This window comes from Saimiri boliviensis, chromosome 6 (genome assembly GCF_048565385.1).
Source record: "Saimiri boliviensis isolate mSaiBol1 chromosome 6, mSaiBol1.pri, whole genome shotgun sequence".
Classification (NCBI taxonomy): domain Eukaryota; kingdom Metazoa; phylum Chordata; class Mammalia; order Primates; family Cebidae; genus Saimiri; species Saimiri boliviensis.
The window spans coordinates 55034999-55052349 of NC_133454.1; the positions used below are offsets into that span (position 1 = coordinate 55034999).

General features: G+C 44.0%; 1 long non-coding RNA gene across 4 annotated transcripts in view; it reads left to right on the top strand.

The window, feature by feature from the left end:
• The window catches only part of LOC120364682 (uncharacterized), a 159696-nt gene that overhangs the window by 58261 nt on the left and 84084 nt on the right, over positions 1-17351 (top strand). The gene's annotated exons all lie outside the window — the stretch shown is intronic.

Below are 17351 nucleotides of genomic sequence, written 5' to 3' on the forward strand. Positions count from 1 at the left end.
CACCCATTTGTGTGTGCACATGCATGGGGGTGGGCAGCAGCTGGAGGTCTCTGCTCTCTGTCCTTTGAACTCCCAGAGGAGGAAGGGCCAGACCTGAGGCAAATGACTTCAAGCATGAACTTTTTCTCAGCCAAATCCTGTGAGTCATCTTTTCTCATCTTCACCCCCTATATCCAGTCATTCATCCAAGTTTGTATTCTAGCTGCAGAATGCTCCTGAGTCAGGTCTTTCTCTCCATCCTCACTGACACGGCCCCAGCCCTACTAGTCTTTATCTCTCGTACTTACGCCGTTGCAGTAGCCTGCTAGCTGGTATCCTGTCTCCAGTCTCTTCCTCCGTGCTGCTGCTAGAGTGATTCACTTCCCCCCACAACTGTGTTTGTTTTTTTTAAAATTGTATACTTTAAAAATTCTAATACATATGTGTGGTTCCAAATAAAATGGAAGAAGGAACATAGAGTAAAAAGTAAATCTTTCCTGTCCTCTAGCTATTGCTTCAGTGATTAGCAATTGTGTAACTTCCAGAAATAATCCATGCATGTAACAATATTAGCAAATCTGTTTTTTTTTTGGTGGGTGTAGGGAGCACACAAATGTAATCTATTATACATTTTATTTTGCCTCTTGCTTTTTTTCACTGAACGATGTCTTTAGGGGTCATTCTGTATGAGGACATGCGAAGTTGACTTATTTTTATCAGTTGTATAATATTCCATTTTATGGACATATTACTATATATTTGATCAGTCCTGTATCAATGGCTATTTAGGTGATTTACAAATTATACTATTACAAACAATGCTCCAATGAATGATTTATGCAAATGTAATTTTATATATTTGATCTATCTGTAGGACAAATTCTTTGGAATATGAGTGCCATTATTATTATTATTATTATTATTATTATTGGGTCTTGCTCTGTCGCCCACACTTGTGTGCCATGGCACAATCATAGCTCACTGCAGCCTTGAACTCCTGGGCTCAAGTGATCCTCGACGTCAGCCTCCCAAGTAGCTGGGACTACAGGTGTGTGCCATGATGCTCAATACTTTTTCTTTTTTGTAGAGATGGGATCTCACTATATTTCCCAGGCTGGTTTCAAACTCCTGGCCTCAAACTATCTTCCAGCCTCAGCCTCCCAAAGTGATGGAAATATAAGTGTGAGCCACCATGGCCTGCCCCTTTGGCTATTATTACTAAATCTTTAATTCAAATTAAATTATTTAAATGTTTTCTTTGCAAAAGATGAAGAGCAGACTTCTATCTTCAGTCCAGGACTCTTCCCTGAGCTCCGACCCATTGATTGGCCATGTCTTAATATATCCACATGGGTATATCAAATCATTCACTATGTCCTAAATTGACCTCCAGTCTTTCCCATCACATAAATGGGACCCCCATGCATGCAATTGCTTAAGCCGAGCCCCCGAAGTTGTCTGTGACATCTTCATCCACACCTGCTTGACTAGCCCTTGTGGTTCCCATGTGCTTCACTTCCTATTAGTTTTCTTTTTTGCTCACTTCTCTCCATGCTCTTGCACCATCAGTAACTCTTCTGACGCCACAGTCGCCTTCAGCTGCAGCCCTCTGTGGGAGTGATTTCATTGCCACCACTCAGAGCCTGCATCTTCTCCTTCTGGACTAGTGTAGTCCTAATAGGAGCATGGCGTCCAAAGTGCTTGTGGTGTGCCAGCACATGCTGGATGTATTGCCCACACCAGCTGCTTTTCACTCTCACAGCCCCCTCAGGGTAGCTGTACTATCACCATCCCCCTTTCGCAAATGAGGAAGCTGAGGCACTGAGAAGTTCATCAGCTGATAAGGGGCTGAGCTCTTCAACACTATTCTTGAGTGTTCTTTGAACCTCCTAAATGATCCTCTGCCTCCACTCATGCCCCTTACAGGCATGCATGTATGTATATGTGTGTGTGTATATATATATATATATATATATATATATATGTTCACCTAGATGTATCACACATACATATCACAGATATGTTCACCTAGATGTATCATTTTTGTAGTTAAAAAAATCTGTTATAATATGAATTTTTAAAAGTTTATCTTTTTCTTTACAGCATATACCTCTATTCATTGGATAGGAAATGTTAAATGATTAAATATTTAAAATGACCACATTCTTTGGAGATATCCCTACATTACCTCATTAAAAAATACACTGCTTCATTAAATATAGTCATGCAACTGGATAACGATGTTTTGGTCAAAGATGGACCGCATATACAATGATGGTCCTATAAGATGATGATAGCACATTTTTATTGTACCTTTTCTATGTTTAGATGCACACATACTTACTATCATGTTACAGTGTTCAGTACAGTCACAGGCCGTACAGGTTTATAGACTAGGAATAAAAGGCTCCGCCATACAGCCCAGGTGTGTAGCAGGAGGTACCATTTAGGTTTGTATGAGTACACTCTATGATGTTCGCACAATGATGAAATTGCCTAATGATGCATTTCTCAGAAGGTATCCCTGTTGTTAAGTGATGCATGACTATATACTTACTTAAACAGTTTATAGCCAGGCGCTCACGCCTGTAATCCTAGCACTTTGGGAGGCCGAGGTGGGTCGATCACCTGAGGTCAGGAGTTCAGGACCAGCCTGGCCATCATGGTGAACCCATTTTTAAAAAAAAAAAAAAGAAAGAAAAAACAGTTTATATTTCATCCAAGGGAAAGTGACACAGTGTTAACACTTCCCTTCATAATGGGAGGATCTAATTTCATAAATGAATCCTCTAGGAGTACAAGAAAGAGAGCGGGTGTTGAAGAAGCAGTGCTATATCTTCCATTTCACCTTCTTTGCCTGCCCTTACCTTTGCCCACTTGGAAAACAAAAGACCCTTGTAGAAATGAATGCTACTAAGAATTATGGAAATGGGATGTACCCATCTATTTGGGCCCTCCCTATAGCCCCCATTCCAAGCTCTGGCTACTACTTTTTATCCAGCTCCTTTGCAAGTAATGTGGGGCCCTGAGCCCCTGCTACGGAGTGATACAGCCTCACTCAGGGGGCCAGGAGGCTGCCGGGTTTTGTAGACTGAGTGGAGTATCAGGGAGAAGGGCTAGGTCTAGTTTGTGCTGCCTAAGGCCGAGGTTGGCACTTCAGGAAGCCTCTTACCCTGCAGGAGGCACCCCTAAATGTTTGTGTTTCTCAGTCTGCCCTGGAGTTGGAGCCAATGAGAGGAAGATGAGGGCAGGCTCCCCCTTGATGGCTAATTAGACTGCATTTGTGCAGGTTTCTCAATGTTGCTGTGTTGAAATTTAGAGCCAGGACCAGGGGGAGGTGAGTGAGGCAGTTGCCTGTGGTGCGAAATTGAAGGGTATCTTAGTTTGGGCTGCTGTAACAAAATACCTTGGATTGGGTAATTGATAAATAACAGAAAGTTATTGCTCATAGGTCTGGAGGCTAGAAAGTCCAAGATCAAGTCATCAGCAGATTCAGTGCCTAGTCAGGGTTCGTTCCTCATTGATGGTGTCTTCTTGCTGTGTCTTCACATGACGGAAGAAGCAAACAAACTCCCGGAGGCCTCTTTTATTTTTCTATTTTATTTATTTTTATTTTTAATTTTTAAGATTTTACTTTAAGTTCTGGGATACATGTACAGAACATGCAGGTTTACATAGGTATACATGTGCCATGGTGGTTTGCTGCGTGTATCAACCCTTCATCTAGGTTTTAAGCCCCACATGCATTAGGTATTTGTCCTAATGCTCCCCGTCCCCCAACAGGCCCCAGTGTGTGATGTCCCCCTCCCTGTGTCCATGTGTTCTCATTGTTCAACTCCCACTTATGAGTGAGAACATGTGGTGTTTGGCTTTCTGTTCCTGTGTTAGGTTGTTGAGAATGATGGCTTCCGACTTCATCCATGTCCTGCAAAGGACATGACTGCATTCTTTTTTATGGCTGCACAGTATTCCATGGTGTATATGTGCAACATTTTCTTTATCCAGTCTGTCGTTGATGAACATTTGCATTGGTTCCAAGCCTTTGCTGTTGTAAATAGTGCTGCAATACACATACATGTGCATGTGTCTTTATGGTAGAATGATCTATCTATATACATATCCTTTGGGTATATTGCTGGTTCAGATGGTATTTCTGGTTTTATGTATATGTGTGCATGTGTGTGTGAGTGTGTGTATACACATATACGCACACATATACATACACACACATACATATCACAGATATGTTCACCTAGATGTATCATTTGAGGAATCACCGCACTGTCTTCCACAATGTTTGAACTAATTTACACTTCCACCAACAGTGGAAAAGCATTCTTATTTCTCCACAATCCAGGCCTCTTTTATAAGGGCACTAATTCCATTGGCAAGAGCAGAGCCCTTAGGACCTAATTGCCTCTCAAAAGCCCTGCCTCTTAATGCTATCACCTTGGGAGTTAAGTTTTAACATGAATTTGGGGTGACACAAACATTCAGACTACATATAGGAAAGGGGATGCCAAAAGCCTCAATAACCAAGATAAATACTATTTATGAAAGCCTGGTGAATAAAATATCAATATATATTTTTTTGCTTGTTTTTGGAGACAGAGTCTTGCTCTGTCGCCCAGGCGGGAATGCAGTGGTGCAATCTCAGCTCCACCATACCCAGCTAATTTGTGTGTGTGTGTGTTTTAGTAGAGCTGGGGTTTCACTATGTTACCCAGGTTGGTCTTGAATTCCTGAGCTTAGGCAATCCGCCTGCATCAGCCTCCTGGACTGCTAGGATTGTGAGCGTGAGCCACTGCACCTGGCCAAAATATCAAGATTCTAAACAAAGACAGGATCTGACCCTGTACTTGCATGATTCATTTCATGTTACCCTCACCCTGGCCCTGTCACTGGACAAAAGCTACTGTTACCATCTTAAATACAGCAGGAAGAACTTCCTTTTTATAAAAAGACAAAACTTCCTTTTGTTAGAATTTAAAACACAAAGACAGCATGTGCACATCACTGGTATATATAGCTTGATGACATTCGCAAATTCACACACAAGTGCAATCAGAACCCAGCCCAAGAACTTGAGTTGACCAGCACCACCCCCTGCCCCCGGAGCTACCCTCATGCCCCTTGCAGGCACAAAACCCACTGCAAGGTGAGCTAACCCTTAACCTGGCTTTTTCCTCTTCATTTTTTTCATCGAAGTGAAATTCACATAACATAAAATTAACCTATTTAAAGCGTACAATTCAGTGATATTTCATATATTCACAAAGTTGTGAAACCACCACCTCTGTCATGTTCCAAAACATTTTTTTTTTTTTTTTTTTTTTTTTTTTAGACAGCCTTGCTTTGTCGCCTAGGCTGGAGAGCAGTGTCATGATCTCAGCTCACTGCTACCTCCCGCTCCTGGGTTCAAGCGATTCTCCTGCCTCAGCCTCCTGAGTAGCTGGGATTACAGGTGTGTGCCGTCACACCCAGGTAAGTTTTGTATTTTTAGTAGAGATAGGATTTCATCACGTTGGCCAGGCTGGTCTTGAACTCCTGACCTTGTGATCTATCCTCCTCAGCCTCCCAAAGTGCTGGGATTACAGGTGTGAGCCACCACACCTGGCCTCCAAAACATTTTTACCTAAAAGAAAACTTAAAAAAATTATTTTTTATGATTGCTTGGGAATGACTCTCACAAAAAGAAAACTTTTATCCCAATGTTGGTTTTTTTTTGGAGATGGAATCTCCCTCTGTTGCCCAGGCTGGAGTGCAATGGCACGATCTTGGCTCACTGAAACCTCTGCCTCCCAGGCTCAAGAGATTCTCCTACCTCACCCTCTTAAGTAGCTGGGATTACAGGCGGGGTGCTGTAATTCCCGTGCCCAGCTAATTTTTGTATTTTAAGTAGAGACAGGGTTTCAACATGCTGGCCAGGCTGGTGTTGAACTCCTGGTCTGAGGTGATCCACCCACCTTAGCCTCCTAAAGTGCTAGGATTACATGCAAGAGCCACTGTGCCGGCCTTATCACAAAGAAAATTTTGTGTCCATTAAGCAGTTACTGTTTATTTTCCCTACTCCCAGCCCCTGGTAATCACCAGTCTGCTTTCTATCTGTAGAAATTTATCTATTTTGGATATTTCTTTTAGGTGAAATTACAATATGTAACCTTTTATGTCTAATCCTTTTACCAAGCATATGTTTTCAAGGTTTACCCATGAAACCAATTTCCCAGTTTATCTATGTTGTAGCATGTATCAGCACCCTATTCCTTTTTATTGCTGAATTATAGTTCACTGTACATCTACACGACATTTTGATTTATCCATTCATCTGTTGATAGACATTTGAGATATTTCCACTTTTTGGCTATTGTGAATAGTGCTACTAAGAGCATTCGTGTACAAATGTTTGTTTAAATAGCTGTTTTTGGCCAGGTATGGTGGCTCATGGCTGTAATCCCAGCACTTTGGGAGGCTGAGGCAGGTGGATCACTTGAGGTCAGGAGTTTGAGACCAGCCTGGCAAACATGGTGAAACCCATCTCTACTAAAAATACAAAAATTAGCCCATTGTGGTGGCACGCACCTGTAGTCCCAGCTACTTGGGAGGTGGAGGCAGGAGAAGCTCTGGAATCCAGGAGGTGGAGGTTGCAGTGAGCCGAGATTGCACCACTGCACTCCAGCCTGGGCAACAGAGTGAGACTCTGTCTCAAAAAACAAATTAAATTAATAAAAATTAAATAAATAAATTGCTGTTTTAAATTATTTTGGGCATATACCTAGAAGCAGAATTGCTGGGTCATATGAAGATTTGGTGTTTAATTTTTTGAGGAAAAACCAAATTATTTTGCACAAAGGTGGCACCATTTCACATTCTACCTGCAATGCACAAAGCTTCCAGTGTCTCTATATTTTCACCAACAGTTATCAATAGTTATTTCTTCTTCTTTTTTCAAAATTGCAGTCATCCTAGTGGTTGTGGTTTCTTTCTTTCTTTCTTTCTTTTTTTTTTTTTGAGATGGAGTCTTGCTCTGTTGACCAGGCTGGAGTGCAGTGTTGTAATCTTGGCTCACTGCAACCTCTGCCTCCCGGGTTCAAGTGATTTTCCTCCCTCAGCCTCCTGAGTAGCTGTGATTACAGGTGACCACCACCACCCCCGGCTAATTTATGTATTATTAGTAGATACAGGGTTTTGCCATCTTGGCCAGGCTGGTCTTGAACTCCCAACCTTGTGATCTGCACACCTCGGCCTCCCAAAATGTTGGGATTACAGGCATGAGCCACTATGCCTGGCTGTGAAGTGATTTCTCACTGTGGTTTTGATTTGCATTTTCCTAATGACTAATGATGTTGAGCATCTTTTCCTGTGTATATTGGCCATTTGTGTATCTTCTTTGGAGAAATGCCTATTCAGGATTTTGCCCTTTTTTTTCTTTTTTCACCTCCATCCTCTCAGACTGTGAACCCCTTTCTCTTTTTATTGGGTTGATAGTCTTTTTGTTGTTGAATCATAAGAATGCTTTATGTATTCTGAGTACTAGACACTTAAAATATAGGATTTACAAATATTTTCTCAAATTCTATAAGTTGCTGTCTCAGTCTGCTCAGGCTGCCATAATGAAATGCCGTAGGCTGAGTGGTCTAAACATCAGAAATTTTATTTTTTTCACAGTTCTGGAAGCCATAAGTCCATGATCAAGGTTTCCGACAGTCTGGTTTCTGGCGAGGGCTTGCTTCCTGGCTTGCAGACTCTTTTCTTCTTCCTGTGTCCTCATGCAGCCTGTCCTCGCTGCATGAGGACACAGGGTGGGGTAGGGAGCAAGAGAGCTCTCTGGTGTCTCATATCTCTTTGTGTTAATGTTTTATGTTGCTGTAAAGGAATACCTGAGGCTGGGTAATTTATAAAGAAAAGAGGGGGCCGGGCGCGGTGGCTCAAGCCTGTAATCCCAGCACTTTGGGAGGCCGAGACGGGTGGATCACGAGGTCAAGAGATCGAGACCATCCCGGTCCACATGGTGAAACCCCGTCTCTACTAAAAATACAAAAAATTAGCTGGGCATGGTGGCGCGTGCCTGTAATCCCAGCTACTCAGGAGGCTGAGGCAAGAGAATTGCCTGAACCCAGAAGGTGGAGGCTGCAGTGAGCCAAGATTGCGCCGTTGCACTCCAGCCTGGGTAACAAGAGTGAAACTCTGTCTCAAAAAAAAAAAAAAAAAAAAAAAAAGAAAAGAAAAGAAGGCCAGGTGCAGTGGCTCACGCCTGTAATCCCAATACTTTGGGAGGCCGAGGTGGGTGGATCCCCTGAGGTCAGGAGTTCGGGACAAACTTGGCCAACATGGCAAAACCCCATCTCTACTAAAAATACAAAATTAGCCAGGTGTGGTGGTTAGTGCCTGTAATCTCTGCTACTTGGGAGGCTGAGACAAGAGGATTGCTTGAACCTGGGAGGCAGAGGTTGCAGTGAGCTGAGATCGTGCCACCACACTCCAGACTGGGCATCTCAAAAAAATAAATAATAAATAAGTAAAAAATAAAAGAGGCTGACAGTCCTGCAGGCTGTACAAGCATGGCATCAGCATCTGCTCAGCTTCTAGGGAGGCCTTGGGAAGCTTTTACTTTTGGCAGAAGGTAAAGGGGAGGAGGAGCAAGAAGGGATGGGGAGACGGGGAGCAAGAGAGACAGGGAGGAGGTGCCAGGCTCTATTAAACAACCAGCTCTCGCATCAGCTAATAAAGCAAGAACTCATCCATTACTACGGAGGAGGGCACCAAGCCATTCGTGGGGGATCCACCCCCACCACCCAAACACCACCCAAACACCACCCACCAGGCCCCACCTCCAACATTGGGGGTCACATTTCAACGTGAGATTTGGAGGGGACAAACATCCAAACTATATCATTCCGTAAGGACACTAATCCTATCAGATTAGGACCCTACCCTTGTGCCTTCATCCAGCCTCTGTTACTTTCTTAGAGGCTCCATCTCCAATACAGCTGTACTGGGGGTTAGGGCTTCAACAGACGAATTTGGGGGACACAAACATTCAGTCCATAACAATTGTCTTTTCACTTAAAGTGTTTCTCTTTTAATATTTTTTAATTTAAAATTTTTGTGGCTACATAGTAGGTGTATATATTTGTGGGGTATATGGGATATTTTGATAAAGGCATACAATGTATAATAATTTAATTGGGGCAAATGAGATACCTGTACCTCAAGCATCTTTGTGTTACAAACAATCCAGTTATACCCTTTTGATTATTTAAACATGTACAATTAATTTGCTATTGAATAATAATCTGTTTGCTATTTTTTTGGTTACTATTGACCATCCACCCCTCTTCCTCACCCCTGCACTACCCTTACCCACCTCTGGTAATCATCCTTCTACTCTCTATCTCCATGAGTTCAATTGTTTGAATTTTTAGCTCTCACGAATAAATGAGAACATGTGAAGTTTGTATTTCCATGCCTGTCTTATTTCACTTAACATAATGGCCTCCAGTTCCATCCATGTTGTTGCAGATGACAGGCTCTTGTTCTTTTTACGGCTGAACAGCACTCCATCATGCACATTTACTACATTTTCCTTATCGATTTGTCTCTAGACAGACACTTGGGTTGTCTCCAAATTTTGGCTATTGTGAACAGTGCTGCAGCAAACATGGGAGTACAGATACCTCTTTAACATATTGATTTCCTTTCTTTTGGATATCTACCCAGTAGTGGGATTGCTGGATCCTATGTTAGCTCTATGTTTAGTTTTTTGAGGAACCTCCAAACTGTTCTTTGTAGTGATTGTACTAATTTACATTCCCACCAGTAGCGTATGAGGCTTCCCTTTTCACCACATCCTCACCAGCATTTGTCATGCTTGTCTTTCGAATAAAAGCCATTTTAACTGGGGCAAGACACTATCTCATGGTAGTTTTGATTTGCATTTCTCTGATGATCAATGCTGAGAACCTTTTCATATACCGGTTTGCCATTTGTATGTCTTCTTTTGAGAAATTTCTATTTTTTTAAAACATGATATCCTTTGACAGATGGAAGTTTTTACTTTTGGTAAAGTCCAACTTACCTGTTTTTTCTTTGGTTGCTTACGCTTTTGGTACCATATTTATGAATCCATTGCCAAATCCAAGGTCATGAAGATTTACCCTTACGTTTTCTTCTAAAAGTTTTATAGTTTTAGCCCTTACACAGGTTGTTGATTCATTTCGAGTTAATATCTGTGTGTGCTCTGACATAGCTTCATTCTTTTGCACATGGATATCCAGTTTTCCCACCACCGTTTGTTGATGATTATTTTTCCTCACTGAATAGTCTTGGCACATTGTTGAAAAATTAATTGGGTGTAGGTGTATGGGTTTATTTCTGGCATCTCTGTTCTGTCCCATTGGCCTATGTATCTCCGTGTCTATCCTTACGGCAGTACCTCACTGTTTTGATTACCGTAGCTTTGAATTAAGTTTTGAAATTGAGATGTGTGAGTCTCATACACTGCTTGGCCTTTATCACCAGGAACTAATTTTGCCTAGTTTAGCAATTTACAGAAATGGAATCTTATAACATGTACTCTTCATGTCTGTCTTCTTCCATTTAATATTATGTTTGAGAACTACTTTTTCAAGTTAAGTAAAAAAAAATCACTTTAATTAACACATTTAAATTATTTAAAAAATTCAAATAGGATGAAAAGATTAAAGTGAAAGGCAATGCTGAGTACCCAGTGTGAGCAGTTTCTTGAGCATTTCTGGAGAGAAATCACAGGCATGAACTGACCTCTGTGTACCTCCCCCCAACAAAGAGATGGTAGCACATGCTATACTAGGAAGAGAGCGCTTTGTTAGACTTGCTTTCTAACTCTTTCTTCTGCTAGCTTACTTTCTCTCCATTCCTATTGCCGTTTTCAATCCTTTTTTTAAAGAGTGCATGGCTGTTACTTTGTAGAGTGTCCGTCAGTTTGGAGTGTCTGGCATGTCCTCATAATTATGTTCAGTTTACGCATTCGGGCAGTGCAGACCACAGAAGTGATTGTGTTCTTCTCAGTCTGTCATATCACAGGCACCTCATGTCAGTTGCTGCTATTACAGGTGAAATGAATTTTAATCACTTGGTTAAGGGGACGTCTACCAGGTTTCTCCACTGCAAAATCATCAATTTTTCTTTTGCAGCTAAGTAATCTGTGGGAAGATTTTTCAAGGTGATGTATTTCTTGTTCCTCATCAAACATTTGCTTAAAGGTTTTAACCTCCACTGTTGATTTTTGCCTGAATCAGTGATCACTCTGATGATGGCCAAACAGTTTGTATTAATTATACTCAAATGTCTTTGAGTTCTCCTGAACTCTACAGCCAGACTGGGTCAATAGCTCTGTGAGGTGCCTCTTGCAATGCTTCTACTCTGATTCCTGACACCTGGCCTAACCATCTCCAGAAGGCTCAGCTTCTAGGCCCTGGGGGAATGGAAGACCCAGGAAGAGTGAAAGAGAGATATGGAGCCCAGGGCGACACTGTCAGATACACGCAACTTGCCTCTCTGCTCCCACTTCTGGCTCCAGAGATATCTGATGGCCAAGGGACAGAAGCTACACGAAATGGTGTCGCTTGAACTGTCTCATCTCAGAGGTCCTGTCTCTGTTCTTATTTTTGTTCTATGGCCTCACCGGGATATCTTTTTCTCTGCACTAGGAATCTAGATCTTCAATTTTGAAACCAAATTTTGACTCTTGGCTGTAGAACCCCAATTTCCAGAGCAAGTTGTCCTCTGGAATCAATCCTAGAGTAAGGGCTGTTCTTACGCACCTTGATTAGGGTGTGTAATTAGCAGAAGGCGTGGCCGGAACAACACCATCTGGCTTCTCTACCTTGAATCCTCTCTTCCGTCCTAAGGCCTCTGTAGGCTCTGTCCTTTTCCGGAGTCGGTACCTGTACCTTCAATTCTGAAACCAGATTTGGGTTCTGGACTCTTCTGTGTTGCTTTCTAAAATGAGTTTTTGTTTGGAAGCATAACCTGGATAAGGTTTTTAATTGAATATGTAGACGTGGGTTTTCAGTGGCTCCTCCATGACTTTGGTGTGACTGTGCCTACCACGTGTGGCTACATCCTTGTTCGCAGAGTTGTCCTGGGGTATGTGGGAAGAGCGTCCTGGCTTCCATCCTAGGAGGCAACTAGCCAGAGAGATCTTTTAAAAATGAAAATGTGACCAGTCCTGTGCGCAACTGAAGATCCTTAGCTGCATCCCTAACTTTAGGCCACCAGATTTGTGAATCCATGTGTGACATCGAGCACTGTCATCTTGGCCTTTATTTGGCCCCAAAGATACGGGATGTGAATTTAAAGGTGACTATAATTACTCCACACACAGCATGGCAGGGTTCATTGTAGTTTTTGTTGTTACGCATTTCAATCTGTAAATTCTAAAAATGTGATTGTTATATCAGGGAGATACCCACATTATTTCAACATTAAAAAGGGGATTCTTATTCAGACAATGGAATGTTACTCAGAGTAGAAAGAAATGAGCTCTCAAACCATGAAAAGACGTGGAGGAATTTTAAATGCACATTGTTTAGTGAAAGAAGCCAATCTGAAAAGGTTAAACTATGAAGACAGTAAGAGATCAGTGGTTGCCAGGAGCTGGTGGGAGGAAGGAATGAAGAGACAGAGGATTTTTGCAGCAGTGAAGCGACTCTGTCTGATACCATCATGGTGGAAGAATATCAATACACACTTTTTTTTTTTTTTTTTTTTTTTAAGACGGGGTTTCACCATGTTGGTCAGGTTGGTCTTGAACTCCCGATCTCAGGTGATCCACCCATCTTGGCCTCCAAAGTGCTTAGATTACAGGCATGAGCCACTACGCCCGGCCAAATCAGTACACATTTTTTAAAACCCATAAAATGTACACACTGAGAGTGAACCCCAATGTAAACTGTGCACTTTGGGTGATAATGATGTGTCAGTGTAGGTTCATAGGCTGCCATATGAACCCCTCTGTGGGGGATGTTGATGGTGTGGGAGGTTGTGTGTGTGGGTGAGGAGGGGAGTATGTGGGAACTGCCTGTACTTTCTGCTCAATTTTGCTGAGAACCTAAAACTGCTCTACAAAATAAATTTATTAATTATTATTTTTTGAGACAGAGTCTCACTCTGTTGCCAGGTTGCAGTGCAGTGGTGCAATCTCGGCTCACTGCAACCTCCCCCTCCCAGGTTCAAGCGATTCTCCAGCCTCAGCCTCCCAAGTAGCTGGGACTACAGGCACATGCCACCACGCACAGTTAATTTTTGTAATTTTAGTAGAGACAAGGGTTTCACCACATTGGCCAGGATGATCTCCATCTCTTGACCTCGTGCTCTGCCAGCCTCAGCCTCCCAAAGTGCTTAAAAAAAGGATTCTCATGATCAAAACAGGTTGAGAAGCCCCAGCATTCCAGGTCAAGTCCCGATTCCTCTGTGTGTATGGCCATGATGATTAGGCTCTGTGCTCACCCTACCCACACCCAGTGGGACATGCTGTGCCTTGGCCACATGGGTTGCCTTGTTGTTGCATTCTTCTTTGCATTGTGCCTCCGTGGCTCCCTCTCCAGCAGGGGTCTGCCTGGTGGAATCCGCATGTTCTTTGGCTCAGCTCACATGCCTGGTCCACTGTGTATCCTGTTCTGGGCACTGCTTTGCCCCGAAAGCCGTTTCATCAGCGTGCTTTAGAGCAGCGTCTTTTGGCAGATATAACCGGGCTTAGGATTCCATTCTTGTTCTCTATCTATGATTTATATTTCTTTCTCCCTAGCTAGATTGTCAATTTATTTATTTATTATTATTATTTTTGAGACGGAGTCTTGCTTTGTCATTCAGGCTGGAGTGCAGTGGTATGATCTCAGCTCACTGCAACCTCTGCCTCCTGGGTTCAAGCAATTCTCCTGCCTCACCCTCCTGAGTAACTGGGACTACAGGCATGTGCTACCATGCCGGGCTAATTTTTGTATTTTTAGTAGAGATGGCTATTTATTTTTTTAATATTTATTTTTCACCATCTTGGCCAGGCTGGTCTTGAACACATGACCTCAGGGCATCCATCTGGTTTGGCCTCCCAAAGTGCTGGAATTACAGGCATGAGTCACTGAGCCCGGCCAACTGTCTGTTTATTTAAAGGATGAGGGCCTGGAATGGGGTCCGTGGATGAGAAGGTCTGTGTGACATGGGGCCAGGCAAGAATGAAATTCCCCAAATTTCAAAGCCCAGGCCACTCATGTCTCTGTCTCCGTTTCATACACGACTTCTCATCTGATCCTTTAAGCAGCTCTTCAAGTGGGTTATAGTAGTCCCATTTTACAGGTGAGGAAACTGAGCCTCAGAGAGTTCAAAGGGCTTGCTCAGGTCACATAGAGGTGAGGCAGGGATATGAACCCATGTCCTCTGACTGTTTCAGAGGACCAGACCCAGGACCAGAGTGCTGTGTTGACTTTATGTAGCAGAAACACAGCTGAGATCTTCCCTGCTTTGAGAGCTGGGGCCACGGTGGCACAGATGGTCGAGGCTTGCTTTCTGGCCCCTGGGCAGGCCCTAGTTGAGGAGGGAGCTCCAGAAAATCAGCTCCTGCCTGATTTTCCTTCATTTCACCCAGCGGGCACTGCTTCCTTCTAGCTTGAGCCTAGATTTCCTTTCTCTGCACCTGGCAACCCCTCAGAGAGCTGGGTCAGAGGGTGGAGCTGGGGGTTCTTGAGGCTTAGGCCACTACCCCCTGTATGTGCTCCCCCAGACCAGAGGGCAAATGCTTTCTTCCCCCTAGGACGGTTCCGTTTCTCTCTTTTCTCCTCCAGCAGCTCTTGGCCTGTGTGAGCCTGGGTGAGGTCTGTTATCCCTCTGGCCTTTATGTCATCTTCTGAAACGGGCTGATGTCTGCTCTGCCTGCATCGCAGGCCTGGGGTGAGTCTCCAGCATTGTTCCGGAGCTGCATCTGGAGGCTGTGCTCTGGGTCCTCCTACATGCTGGGTCCTCAGAGACTCAACCTCCTGCCTAGGATATTTTCAGACACAGCTTAGTTGAATAAATCATGACCAGGAAGAGAAGGCACTGACGGGCTCCTCTGAAGGCCCGGAGCTGGTTCCTGAGAGGGCTGGGGGTGTTGCCCAGCTCCTTCCCCGCCCACTTTGCTCTGCTCCTCTGCTCCAAACCACATCTTTCTCCTCTCCCAGACCCAGTCCCAGCTCCTTTAAAATATTTCCCCACCTGTCTCCACCAGCCTCCACCGCTGAGCAGCTCCGGCTCCGTGTTTCTTCTTGTTTTTGTGTCTTGACCCAGGGCCCATTTCATTCAGTTTTTTAAAAACACCAATTGAGTTCCCGCCTGGGATGAAGATGGGTTGGAGGCAGTGGGGTGAATAAAGTGTAGTGTTTCACCTGGAGTTGCTCATCCTCTGTGGGGATTTCGAGGCAAGAACACGCATGCAAGGCAAGTCACCCACGTGTGGTCCGATCAATGCCAGATGCAGCTCAGAAGAGGGGAACATGGCACTGGTGAGGAAGGTGGCGAGGGGCTCAAGGAGGCGCTGGCCCAGGCTTTTCCATGTCTGTCTTCTTTTGTTCCCATTTCCCTTTCCTGCATTCGTCTTTTTCAAACATGCTGTTCTGTACTAGAGTCTGTCAGGCATTGGGAACCCAAATGCATTGATTTTAGTTAATAAGTTCAACTATGCAAGAAATAATGAATTTCTTTATTCTCTTTAAGGCAGCTTAGTTTAGACTCCTAGCCACCTTTCTGCTGGGCTGTGGAAAATGTCCTCTTGGAGCCGCCCAGCCCCAGGTAATGCAAAGGTCCTAGGTCACAGTAGAGCCAAGGCCTGTGTTGCAGCCACCAGTTTGCTTTCTGTGCTGCTGAGGCTCCCTAGGGTCTGCTCTGCTGGGTTCTTCAGGTCTCGGTTCTTCAGGACATGGTAATCACAGGCCAGGCAGGGAAAGATGTAGCCGTATCTCTGTGGAACTGGTGATCCATCGGGGAATTACTGGGGAGCAGGCTGTGGTCCCCACTGCTGGGTGTGGTGGCCCATGCCTGTAATCCCAGCACTTTGGGAGGGCAAGGCAGGAGGAACACTTGAGCCCAGAAATTTGAAACCAGCCTAGGTAACATAGTGAGACCCTGTCTCTACAAAAAAATAGAAAAATTAGCCAGGCCTGTAGTGTCTATCAAAAAAAAAAGAAAAAGAAAAAGAAAAAAAATTAGCCAGGTGTGGTGGTGCATGCCTGTAGTCCCAGCTACCTGGGAGGCTAAAATGAGGGGATCGTTTGAGCCCAGGAGACTGAGGCTGCAGTAAGCTGTGATCACACCACTGTATTCCACCCTGAGCAACACAGCAAGATCCTGTCTCAAATAAAAACAAATCTTCCTTCTTGTCTCTCTGGCTCAGGGGAATCTTTAAAAAAAAATTTTTGCCGGGTGCGGTGGCTCAAGCCTGTAATCCCAGCACTTTGGAAGGCCGAGGAGGGTGGATCACAAGGTCGAGAGATCGAGACCATCCTGGTCAACATGGTGAAACCCTGTCTCACCATGGGTTTCATCATCTTGGCCAGGCTGGTCTTGAACTTCTGACCTTGTGATCCACCCGCCTCGGCCTCCCAAGTGCTGGGATTTCAGGCGTAAGCCACCGTGCCCGGCCTATTATTATTTTTAGAGATAGGTCTGTTGGCCAGGCCGGTGTGCTCATAGCTAACTGCAACCTCGAACTTTTAGGCTCGAGAGAGCCTCCTCCCTCAGCCTCCAGCATAGCTGGGGCTACAGGTGTGTGCCATGATGCTCAGCTAATTTTAAAATTTTTTGTAGAGATGGGATCTTGCCAGTTGCCCAGGTTGGTCTCAAACTCCTGGCTTCAAGCGGTTTTCCCACTTCAGCCTCCTAAAATGCTGGGATTACAGGCATGAACCACCATGCCCAGCAGGAGAATCTCTTTTTAGTTCAGAAGAATCTCTTTCTTCCCATGTTTCTAAGCAAGTTTCCTCTCTGTCAAGGACATCTAGTGGGTTCACTCAGGGGAAAACAGAAGCCAGGAAGAAAAGTATATTAGTTGGTGTTATGGCCTGGATTGTGTACCTCCCCGTAATTCATATGGTGAAGTTCTACCTCCCAGTATCTCAGAATGTGACATGTTTAGAGACAAGGGCTTTAAAGAGGTAATTAAGTTAAAATGAGGTCTTTAGTGGGCCTTAATCCAGTATGACTGGGTCTTTATAACAAGAGGAGATGTGGACACAGATGTGTGTGTGGACAGAGAGAGGACCATGTGAAGACAGCAGAAGAAGATGCTTTAGAAGAAATCAATGCTGCTGATGTCTTGAGCTCAGACTTCCTGTGTCCAGAACTGTGAGAAGATGAATGCTGTAGAA